The sequence below is a fragment of the Glycine soja genome, chromosome 19, assembly GCF_004193775.1.
Source record: "Glycine soja cultivar W05 chromosome 19, ASM419377v2, whole genome shotgun sequence".
Classification (NCBI taxonomy): Eukaryota; Viridiplantae; Streptophyta; class Magnoliopsida; order Fabales; family Fabaceae; genus Glycine; species Glycine soja.
The window spans coordinates 9,164,298-9,177,121 of NC_041020.1; positions in this window are offsets into that span (position 1 = coordinate 9,164,298).

Genomic DNA, 12,824 nt, shown 5'->3' on the forward strand with positions numbered 1-12,824 from the left:
ATTGTTTTCAATTTCCATGGATAAAAAATATCAACGAATTATACATGCTTCACCTGGGAAGGTGTAACACCCCATTTTTTTAAATAAATAAAAAGAATTTTATTTAAAAATTAATAGAATTTTTAGAAATTAAATAAACGAGAGAAAATTGTTTTTGTTAATTAAAATAAGAGTTTCATAGTATTAGAAAATAAATAGAGTAAAATGATATTTTAGAAAATAAAATGATGTCTTAATTGATTATTTATTTAATGAAATAGTAAAATAAAGTTCTTTTTTATAAAATAATAAAAATATATATAGTAAATAATAGACTCAGAGTACCTTAGTTATAAATAGAGACATATCAATTTTTACATTTACGATATGTTCCTACATTCTCTCTTTCTCCCAAAAATTTGTTCTTCCTTCTTTCTCTTCCTCTTCCAAAACTTTTTTTTCTCGCGTACACCTAAACTTGTCCCAATAAAACTATAATCCTGGAATCGTTAGTCAGTAGATCGTCTTGAAATTTGGACACCACCTTGGGAACTCATTTTTGCACATTCCCACCGTTGGGATTTGCAAAATAATGTCTGTAGAGAGAAATGTCCTTCACACAAAGATAGTGAAATTAAGGCTTCAATCTCTTCTTCTTCTCTCTAATGCTTGGAAATTCTAACAGAGCAACCAAAGGAAAAACTTGAGGAATCTTAGGGAATCGCTATAGACGCCATTATCACTGCCGAACTACATACGTGAACCTGCTTAGAGGTAAGGGATGAGTTACTCACTTTTGGGTATTAGAATGAACATGTGTAGTGATCCCTAAAGGATGAATTTTGGATTATTTTATATTGTTTTATGATTTTCAATTATGTTCTTATTCTTTTATTTATGAATTGACTGTGTTTGATGGACTAATTAATGTCACGATATGAAATTATTGAGAAATTGATATATTCTTGTGTTGAGTGTGAAATCTAGAAATTGAGCCTTTTTTAATTAGCGTGAATTGATGAAATTGAGTAACGAGAGATTTATCGTAAGAGGGAGTGAGAAATCGATTTTGTATTTTTTCTGTTTTGGTGTTTTTAATTTTTTTTATATAGTTTGGAATTAATATTATAATATGGAATTAGAATAAGCTAACAAAATGACATTCTCGATTATTGTTTTAGTTTTAATATTTAGAATGAGTTTATATATTGTTTCATATTGTTATTCTTTAAAATTGGCCAAAGTCTATTTAACTATAAGGTTCTTCGAATGTTTTAGTGAATCATTGGTGCAATTTTGTTTGCTTATATTTCACTTTGTAAATTCATGATTAGAATATTTGTGTTTAGTTATTTATATACTGTGTGTTTATATGCGTAATACTATTTGTATATTATGAATTGTGATTGAGATTGAGTATAAGTGGCAAGTTGAGCACGTGCTAATTTGTGAGATACACGTCAACATGTGATGGTAGATTATGACGTTGGGAGGTGTTAAATTGTGGACATGAGATATGGTTGTGAATAAGTGTGTGGCTAATACTTGATGTGATATTACTTGTGTTTTGAGTTGTGAATTATACAATAACCTGATTGGTGTTTACCTTGAGAAAAATGTTTATGCATGAGGTGTTAAAAGGAAAGTGTAGGGTTCCAAGTTAGGAAACTGAGGTATTAAATTATAACGCAATACGTGAGGTGTTAAAAAGAAAGTTTAGGATTCCAAGTTAAGAAACTGAGGTGTTAAATTATAGCGCATTGTGTTAAATGTGTTTGAAAATAAGTGTGAGGTTGTGATTATTGTATAATTCATGAACAATGTGTGTATGCAAAAGTTGTTTTAGGAGTTAGACTTTAATCAGGCAGGTGAGACCCTAACGAATTCTTCAGAGCCCAGGCCTTGGGGTAAATACACTTGATTTGAGTGTTCCTTTAAGCTTATGTTGATCCCATATGATTGGAGCATTCTTGTAAAACAGAGTGACCATGAATGGTCACCTTATAATTTCAATTAGTAAGAGTGACCTGACATACCCATTGTGTGACATGCCTTGTTATGTACTCCTAGACGCCCTAGTGTTACTTTTAACTAACGTGGTACCATATTGCATATAGGATTGAGTCTTAGTATATCTGTTACATAACGTTTGTGTAATGATCATTGTGATTTGTTATATGATGGTGGGTAATGAATTATGTGAGTGTGAGATGTTGTGTAGTACTTGAAATTTCTTGTTCTGAACACGTGATTAATGTGAACGTGTGAAATGTGATTTTGTGATTAAATCCTTGGGACTAAGGGTGGATAAGTGGGTCGGCCCGCCCGTGTAAGGCCGCATTGGCAGCGGATTGGGCCAGCCCACCCTGCACTCTTACACAGACCTAATAAATTGGTCTGCCCCTGCCCCGCGGATCCTGCGGGCCAAACAGACTAGTCCACGGGCCTAATTTTAAAAAAAATTCAATTTCAACAAAAATGCAACACATCCAAATTAAGTTCAACATAAATGTAAATAAAATCTCAACAATTAGTCAATTACATCAATAAAATAAATAATGTCTTAACAAAAGAAAATTCAAAAATTAAATCTAAAATATGAAACTTAAACATCTCCAACAACAAATTATTCCATATTTGAAGTAGCTTGAGCCTTTTGCATCCCCACATCTTCATCTTCATCTTCTTTTTTTCTTTTCAAAATCATACAAATTATTCACATTCATGGTAACAACACGCCTAGAGGGTACCTTAACATCAGGATGCAAATATTGTAATAACTCTTTAAACCTCCTATGTTCAACAAAAGAGAATGGAAGATCATGTTCAATAACCATCATAGATATCATCTCACATACCATAATTTGATCAAGGTTTTAAGTTCTTAATCTCCCAGCATGATCAAGAATAATATTTCCAACATCATTATTAGAATGTGTCTTCAAATATACATCACTATTAGAATAATATTTCCAACATCGCATTCTTATTGTCACCGCCCACATAATCTTTCATGAATAACATTTTAGACTCAATGGGTTCATCTTCAAGAATAACATTTTCATGCACATCCACATCAATACTCTCATTGTCATTCTCATCAATATTAACTTCAAAAGAATCCATATTTGAAAGCTGAAATAATAAAATTAAATGAACTCAATTCTAAATTCAAATAAATCACACAAAAACTCAGTTCACCATGTTTATAACTTAGCAGATCAAGAGAAAGAAAACTCAAACTCAAACTCAAACTCAAATATTTATTTATACTGGTTTTTATTTTAATAATGTAAATTTTTTTACACTGACAATATATAAAATGCACTTTGAAGGATGTGAACTGTCCATATTACAGCAACAACGAATCTCTTAGGAAACAAGAAAAATGCACTTCAACAATAGAAAAAGAAAACTGATTTGTGTGTGCACTTCAACAAGAAAAATGCACTTCAAGGCACATAAATGTAGTATTTTCTTTTCTCAGTCATAAAAAATATGCTTGAATATGAGTGGCCCTATTTCGGTGTATACAACATTATCTACGGAAAATGTTACAAGACAGAAATGCAGCAAATTCTTTGTACTGCGTTCAAATTGTCATCCCAGAATAAAAACAAAATCAAACCCATGTACATTGACTATAATAATATATCCTCTTTAAACAAAACAAAACAAAACCAAATTCTTCAGTTTACAAGATGCAATGTATGTTTTTTATCTTCGATGCATGGAGCTTCTTAGAAACAGTTTTTTTTTTATGTGTTATAAATGTACATGTATATATCCTTAAATAGGTTACTGTTTTGTGATTGCAATAGGTAGTTAATTACATGAATGGATCTATGTACATGTATATATTTGTAGCATCCATTGAAAGCACACAATGCATTCCATGAAAAAAAGCCCCAATTTCAGGGGAAAAAAAAGCCCTAATAAAAATAGGATGCTACAGATATGTGAGGGCCCAGGGTGTGCGACGCGAAGGGATATGTGAGGCGCATCGTATGGAGAAGAAATGCTGAGTTGCGGTGGCCATGAGGAGAAGAAGAAAGAAACGATGTGTTGTGTGCATTACTGCATTTACTCAAATTAGGTTTTTACGGGTTTATGGGGAAACTAATGATATTGTGGGTTCATAGGCCAACCCGCGGACCCTCGGACCAAACCCGCACAGCCCACAGATTATGTGGGGCGGGCCCAAAATACTATATAACTATGGATTGTTTAAAAGATTTGGTTTGTTACCCGCCTAGACCACGGGCCAGTCTATGGACCCGAGCTCGCTTACCCACCCCTACTTGAGACAAGTGATGTTACGTAATGAGTGGTAAAATGATGTGAATTGTGCTAAGTTAAACTTGTTATACTTATACTATATATATGCGTTTTCGTTTATCTCTATCTGTTTAGGAATGTGATAACTCACTCCTCGTGTGTTGTTTGTGTTTAGATCTTGTGATGATTTCGAATCTTGTATTCATGGGAGTAGATGACTAGGTGATTGCTTTAAGGAATCTCATGCTGGAGGACGTCGGGACACAATGCTCTAATAGGATGTGACATTGGGGCATGAATTTTTGTTTTAATTACATGATGTTTCAAACATGTCATTTTATTTTATTTTAGTTTGCTACTTAACTTAAGTTCTTTTGTAAACTTGAGCGACCTTGTTTTGAGTCGGAAATATTTTCATACCCTTAATTAATAAGTGTTTAATTTGGTGATTAACACGAATATGAACTTTTTACTCACTCGAGCTCCTTTATATTTATTAAATAAAATCATTTTATGTAATTCCACATTTCAGGTAGAGGGTCACAAAAGAAGATTTTGAATTTGTTTTAGGTCATGAAAAAAGTTGATTTTGTATTTCATGCTTCTAAATGGGCAAACAAATATGTTTAGATTGAATATTGAAAATGAATGAATATGTTGAAGTCCATTGAAAGCAACATAGCTTATGGTAAGAACCCCTCTCTGATTTTTCTTGTATCTATTTCTCTTATGCGTTTTAATTTTCTTTTCTGTTATTCTTTCTTTTTTTTATTTACTTTTTACCACTTTTCCCCCTTTTTCTTATTTTTGTATTACTTTTTTCACCGTACCCATCTCACTTCTCGTAAAAAATTGAGACAACCGTTATTCTTAGAAGTTTGATTCAAGTTTTTTTTTTCCTGTTAATTTTGTACCTTTGATACATCACATATTTAGTATAACAAAATAACATTAAAAACACGATAAATGACTACTTTACTTTTGTCCTGCAATTTATAAACGGGTGATAATTTAATTCATGAAAGAACAAAAATTCTAACTTAATTATTTTAATGCGTAAAAAGTGCTATAATTTTGTTCAATCCTTAATTTTCTGAGACTATTTTGTCATTAATATATAATGTTTAAAGACCAATTGATATCAAATTATATTTTTAACACCAACTTAACGTTAAGTTATAGAATTTATACATTAATTTATTATTAAATAATATGCCTAACGTAATTATCACATTTTTTAAGATATAACATTTAGAAAAATATGTGATTTATATACTCAAATTTTAAGATATAAGAGACAACAAGAGAAAGAAATAAAATACAGAGAAAATAAAAATATGATCAGTTATATAATGTAATTGAAAAGAACAATGAAACAGAATAGAGGTAAAAAATACTAACACGAATATTATTGTAATATTTAAGATTGCTTGTCTTATGATATCTTTTAACACACTTTTTGTTAAATCTTTTTGGGTGTGGTACATGTGTTGTTTGTTTGCACTAGCTAGAGACGTGAGTACTGTTGCTTATTTGATAATGACCTTAATGCATAACACTTGGCCATTGTTGTTCCTATTCCAATGTCCTCAAAGCAGAATGCAAATGGAGCTGATTAATCTTGAAGCCAGCATGGACGACATTTAGCAATCATGCATATTAGATTTAGATACTCTGCCAATAGTGTTAGTGTCGTCCACCCAATTTAAAATTTACAACTTCTATATTCTTGATAATTTAGAAAGTGGCTAAGTAATGACCAATCACAACAAAAACCAAAGTTTTATTCCTTGTCTTTTAATTCTAAGCTTGAAAAATAAAATAAAAATATTTAATGAGAAGTAGTCAATTATATTAATTATTCATTAATTCATATAGGGAATTAGTGACCTCAATCCGAAACAAATATGTGTTTTGATATTAAGCACCTTACTCTAAATGGACGTGAGATAAGTGCCTTGGCTACTTTGCATAGTGTACATGCGTTCGGCCATGCAATAAATGAATGAAACCTTGTCAGTAAAATGATTTGCTTTAAAATTATTAAGGGGTCAAGTTTAATTAGTTAAACATGATACGCAAATTATTATAATTCTTTAATATTTATCTTCAATTTTTAAGAATAAAAAAAATGATACACAATTAATTAAGTTAAGCAAGCGCATACACATATACATATATACATTCTTTGTTATTTTAAGGAAAGAAAATGAGAGGATTGGTGATGCAGTCCAAGCGATGGCGGTGACAATAGAGTCCCGCGACAACGGAGGGAAGCCAGGCCAAAAAAACCCTAAGGATACAATCAGTGTCATTAATGACAAAGAGGGGGCCCTTCATGGTGATTTTTTTTATCGACAAAAACAAAGCAATATATTTTTACCAGAATAAAGGTTACATAATGGCACCAGAAGTACCCAAGTACACAATATACTAACCATGCTACTCCCCAAAAGTCCCTGTTGCAAATATATCACTGGTTATAGTGAAAGAAACTATACCCAGAGGCAAACTATTTCAACAAAAAATAATACCCCCCCCCCCCCCCCCCCCCCCCCCCCCCAAATGTAAGACCCAGTATCATTGTACCATATGTGCTATGCATAAGATTCATATATGTTCTAAATTCCCCTATACCCTCCAAAAAATACTATATATTGGCCTTATAATTATTCATCTCTCCCACCTCTCTCCATACAACAAATTATATACCTAAAATGCAGGCTCCGGTGTTGAGGGACCACTGTGCGAAGGAGTAACAAAATGAATCATCATAAGCTTTGATCCAACTCTTTGAATGAAATAGTACCCCCTGCAGCAAATTTTGTAAGTGAAATTCATAATTGTTGAAAGTGATGTCATTTCTAGTTTTCCAGATCATCCATACCACCGCGCACCACAAGACCTTCCATCTGATTTGCTTACTCCGATTGACTCCCACAAGATGATGTTGACAAAAATGGTCGCTGATAGAATGAGGTAGCACCACAGACAAATTTATCCAGCCATAACAAGCATTCCAAACTTCTGTGGTAACCGGATAGGGCTCTATGTGACAGTTCCTGGATATTAAACTTATTAGAGGTAGTGATTGAAGTCCTTCAGAGAGCTCACTCTAATCATAATCCCCTCCTGCTTCCTTGTGGTGGCTTCCCCCAATCTCGTGGCAAGAGGCCCTTTAGATTCATTGCTACATGGTGCACCCATGCGGACTATCAGCATGTTGTCTGTAATGCTTGGCACATATTGTTAGTTTTTTCACGTATCCCATGTCTTCAAGAATAAGCATATGCAGTTTGTTATCTGAATATTTAGTTAGGATACTGAATTGTTGTCATGTGAAAAATCTATTTTTGATGTAGTCCATATTTTGTCCAGGTTCAACTCTAATATTTGAAAAACTATTGTAACCATTATACTACAATTATCTCCCATATCCCGTTGCACACTTGAGTTTGTTGATGGCCAGAGCTCTATATAAAGTGTGTGTTGTTGCTCTGATAGGTCACCGAATCCGCTCCTCCTTTCATATACTAACATCATCGAGTACGAGTGAGCAAGGGTTTGGAACCACAATCAGTTATGAAATTGTCGTGGAGCAAAACCGTCACCCCCACAAACGTTCAGAACAACAGTAGCAATGGTTGGAGGTTGGTCATGTCTCCTTTAGATTCTGCTGAGCGTTTAGATCCTTTTCGTTTTTATTAAATTTGGTATCAGTTTGTACCTCTGTCTTGTTTGTTGGGTCATTCCTATTGTGCATTTATGGAATTTATTTTCTGAGTATATGGGTGTTGTGCTTTTAGCCTCCTTAATTCGAAATAACATCAAAATTAGGAATAATATGATTTTTCTAATTTTTCTGTGATTTAAAACGTGTTTTTGAGTGTCCAAAATGCATATAATGGTGTGGATTTTGGTAACCGGGTTCGCGGGTATTAATCGGATCTTTATGACCCGGCTGGAGGTTGAAGACGCACATGCGCGTGCTTTTTGTTTACTGATATGAAATTGTTAATAGATATTATTTTCTGAGAATATTAAACAAAGTAAGTGACTTGATCCAATGGTTGATGTGTTTTATATTACCTAATGGTTGCGGGCTTGCGGGCTCGAATCTCACTCATAGCCTTTTAATTGCATGTTTTCCTTTTTAATAAATAAAAAGAAACACATAAATGGAAACGCCTTCAGCCAGTCTCAAACCCTTGCCCTGAAGCATGTAATATGTAATGATAAATCATTTATGTACAAGTTATTTAAAAAGTTATTTAAAAATTAGCATGCAATATTATGTTAAATACTGATATGCGGATTTGATCCTTTAAAGTTTATTACATGTTGAATGGATATACACACAATATTATTTTGAATTGGTATGATTGTTATACATGTAACTTTTATGATTTAATATTGAGCACATTTGTATTATTAAGTATGTTATGCAAATATTATTTTTAAATGTTAAGTGATTAATATAATTTTATTAAATTAGAGAGTAACCACAACATCTTTAATTGAGTAAAACTATATGCTAAATTTATAATCACATTAGAAATATTAATTGTAATTAATCATATGTAATGTGATGAAATCTACCCACAAGAATTTTGTTGTATTTGTATGATTAATTAGGATAAAATATTAGATTATATTTCTTAATTTTCCCATAGGAATTAAGGAAAAGAACATGATTTAATAGTTTTATCATAAAGTTGCATGATGAATCTAATTGGGTAGGACTTTAGCCCGCAGACAAGTTTTGTGTCACTAGATTCATATATTAAGACATGATTTGCATTGGCAAAACATGACATTTGTTTAGTCTCAAATTTGCTTAATGAACATGTGTGTTTGTTTGTAGTTTCACAATCTATGAATATTTCTTGTGACCTTCCTATATTGAAAGGTGATAATTATAAGGTTTGGAAGGAGAGAATTCTCCTTCATTTGGGCTGGATGGATATTGACTATATTATAAGGAAGGATGAGCCATCGACTATTACTGAAACTAGCGAACCTGATGCTGTTGACCTTTATGAAAGGTGGGAGAGATCTAATTGTCTCTCCGTTATGTTCATAAAAATCAACACATCTACTAGTATCTAGGGTTCAGTTGACCAGCATGATAAGGTCATAGATCTGTTGAAAGCTATTGATGAATACTTTACGATCTCTGAGAAGTCGCTTGCTAGCACACTCATTATGCAATTCTCTTCCGTTAAGCTTACTGGAACGAGAGGTGTGCATGAACATATCATGAGCTTAAGGGACATAGTGGCTCAGTTGAAAACCCTAGAAGTTACCATGTCTAAATCCTTCCTGGTACATTTCATTTTGTGCACCCTACCTCAACAATATGCACCCTTTAAAATCTCCTACAACACACAGAAGGATAAATGGTCTATTAATGAACTGATGACCATGTGTGTTCAAGAAGATGAGAGATTGGTAATGGAAGAGGGTGAGAAGGTAAATTTGACTACTTCTGCTTTTGGAAAGGATAGGAAGAAGTCTGTAGGCACCAATAAAGGAAAAATTCTAATTCAACCAACAATTAAAAAAGAGTCAAAGTGTTTCTTCTGTAAAAAGAAAGGACACATAAAGAAGGACTGCCCCAAATTTAAAAGTTGGTTTGAGAAGAAAGGTACACCATTTACTTTTGTTTGTTATGAATCTAATATGATTAATGCGAATCATAATACATGGTGAATTGACTCTGGTTCTACAATTCATGTTTCTAATACCTTGCAGGGTATGGAAAGCCTAAGGAAGTCAGTGGGATGTGAGCAGTGCATCTACTTAGGGAGTAGGATGAGCTCGCATGTAGAGGTCATTGGAACGTGCGTCTTAGTTTTAAGTAGTGGCTTTAAATTACATTTGGAGAAAGTTTTTTATGTTCCTAGGTTTTGTAAAAACTTAATTTTTGTTTCTAAACTTGCACCCTTGGGATTCTATTTTAATTTTACAGACTTTGGTTTTAATTTACTGAATAAATATGAAATTATTGGTTGTGATCAATTAATTGATGGTCTTTATTCGATTGAATTGAAAAGCGATGCTACGTATAATTCTATGCACGTTTCTGTTGGGTTAAAACGATGTATTGTGAATGAAGAATCCTCTATGTTGCGGCATTGGAGATTAGGACATATCTCTATTGAGAGAATTAAGCGATTAGTGAATCAGGGAGTACTTAGTACTTTGGATTTCGCTAATTTTGAGACTTGTGTAGATTGCATTAAGGGTAAGCAAACTAACAAGTCTAAAAAGGGTGTAAAGAGGAGTTCTAATTTATTAGAAATCATACATACAGACATATGTTGTCCAGACATGGATACAAATAGTCTGAAATAGTTCATAACCTTTATAGACGATTCACGATATATGTATCTCTACTTACTTCATTCCAAGAATGAAGCTTTAGATGCCTTTAAAGTTTTTAAGGCTGAAGTTGAGAAATAATGTGGAAAACAAATTAAGATCGTGAGGTTAGATAGAGGTGGGGAGTACTATGATAGATACACAGAGGATGGACAAGCACCAGGTCCATTTGCAAAAAATTTTCAAGAACATGGGATTGTTGCCTAATACACTATGCCTGGTTCTCCGGATCAGAATGGTGTGGCAGAATGAAGAAATCAAACCTTATTAGACATGGTGAGAAGCATGAGGAGTAATGTAAAGCTTCCTCAATTTTTGTGGATTGATGCACTTAAGATGATTGCGTATATATTAAACCGAGTTCTAACCAAGGCTGTCTCAAAGACACCTTTTGAGTTATTCAAGCAAGGGTTGGAAACCAAGTTTGCGACATATACACGTTTGGGGATGTCTATTTGAAGTAAGAATTTATAATCCACAAGAGAAGAAACTAGACCCTAGGATTATTACTGGGTATTTCATTGGATATGCTGAAAAGTCTACAAGGTATAGGTTCTATTGTCCATCCCACAACACTAGGATTGTGGAATCAAAGAATACAAAGTTTCTTGAAAATGACTTGATCAGTGGGAGTAATCAATTTCAGAACATTTCTTCTAAAAGGGATCACTATAAAGCTGAACCTTCTGGGATTGAAGTTTCTTGATAATGACTTGATCAATAATAATAATGTAATTATTATATATTATCATGTAATTTGGATGTTATGGCTTTTTCTGTACTCTTTCTCAATTTTTATCCATTTAGATTTTAAACCAAAATTCACACAATACTCTCTTTCCCTTTCTCTTGGTCTTCCATTTTACACTTCTTCTTTCTCTTCTTTTTTACTGTTCTTACTAACTATTGCTCACATTTCTTATTCCTATGATTTGCATGATTCGTGTTTCAATTATAAATAAGTGTATATTATTATTTTCAAATCCATTATTAATTTTCTCTTTTAAAATATTTAATTATTGACACTTTATTCCTTTAATTTGATTCAGTTTCAATTCTTTCTCTATGGTAGTTTTTTCTTATATCTTTTTCAATTTTTTTGAATGTTTTTTTTACACAATTTGTTTAAAATTTAGTATTGAATATTTATTTGTTATTGTTATTTTGCATTTTCTTTACTTTCAACCTATTATTATTTCCAATTTCATTGTTATTATTTTCATTTTAAATATCTAATTACTGACATTTTTTTTATTCAGCTTCAATGGAGCAAATGCATTCACCTTTTTTATTCTTTTTATAATGTAAGGTTTAATTTATATTTTTTCTCCTCTTTTAATTTATATATTTAGTTTTCTTTAATAGTAATATTTCTTTCTTTTCTTTCTTTTATTTTTTCATATGATTTTTTCCTTACATCATTTTTCATTTGATTTACATTTTTTTCTAAGATGAGATTATATGAGTTGTCTTTTTTCTAATTTAACTTTTTTTTTGCAGGTGCGTAAAAGGATTCAAAGGAAATAAAATAAAAATAAAAAATAAGAACAATTCTATCATACCAGAAAAATAACTTACTCAATCAAACTAGGCTTCTTAAATTTTAATTGTATAGTATTTTGACTAAAATCATATTAAATCAAATTCTGATTAAAATGATTCATATCCAAAATATTACAGTTAAATTATAAAGCTTATATAATTAACAAAAATAATAAAAAATAATTTTCATGTAAATTATCCAAAATTTTAAATTAATATTTTTATATTTTTAATCTAATTAAAAAAATAGATTCAATAACAGAAAACTCTTTCGTGTTTATGTAAAAAAAATAAAAAATTCAATCCATTAATTTTATAAAATGAAGACAGTAAAAGTATATAGAAAATATGTATAAAAGGAACAAAACTAAGAAATTGTGAATCAAAATTATTGGCCACCTCCATTGCTACTTCGTTGTCATTGTATAAATATGTATTTAATGTATTAAGTAAAAGCATAACTAAAATTGATGTTAAGACAACTTAGTCACATTCTCAATTTGAAAATGTATTTTTTCCAATTTTTATTCTCCAAGTTCTGTATCATTGTCCTTTTATATATATATATATAAATCTGAAATACATGATTTCTCTATTAATAGTAATTATTTAAAATTTTAAAAAAATTATTATCAATTTGC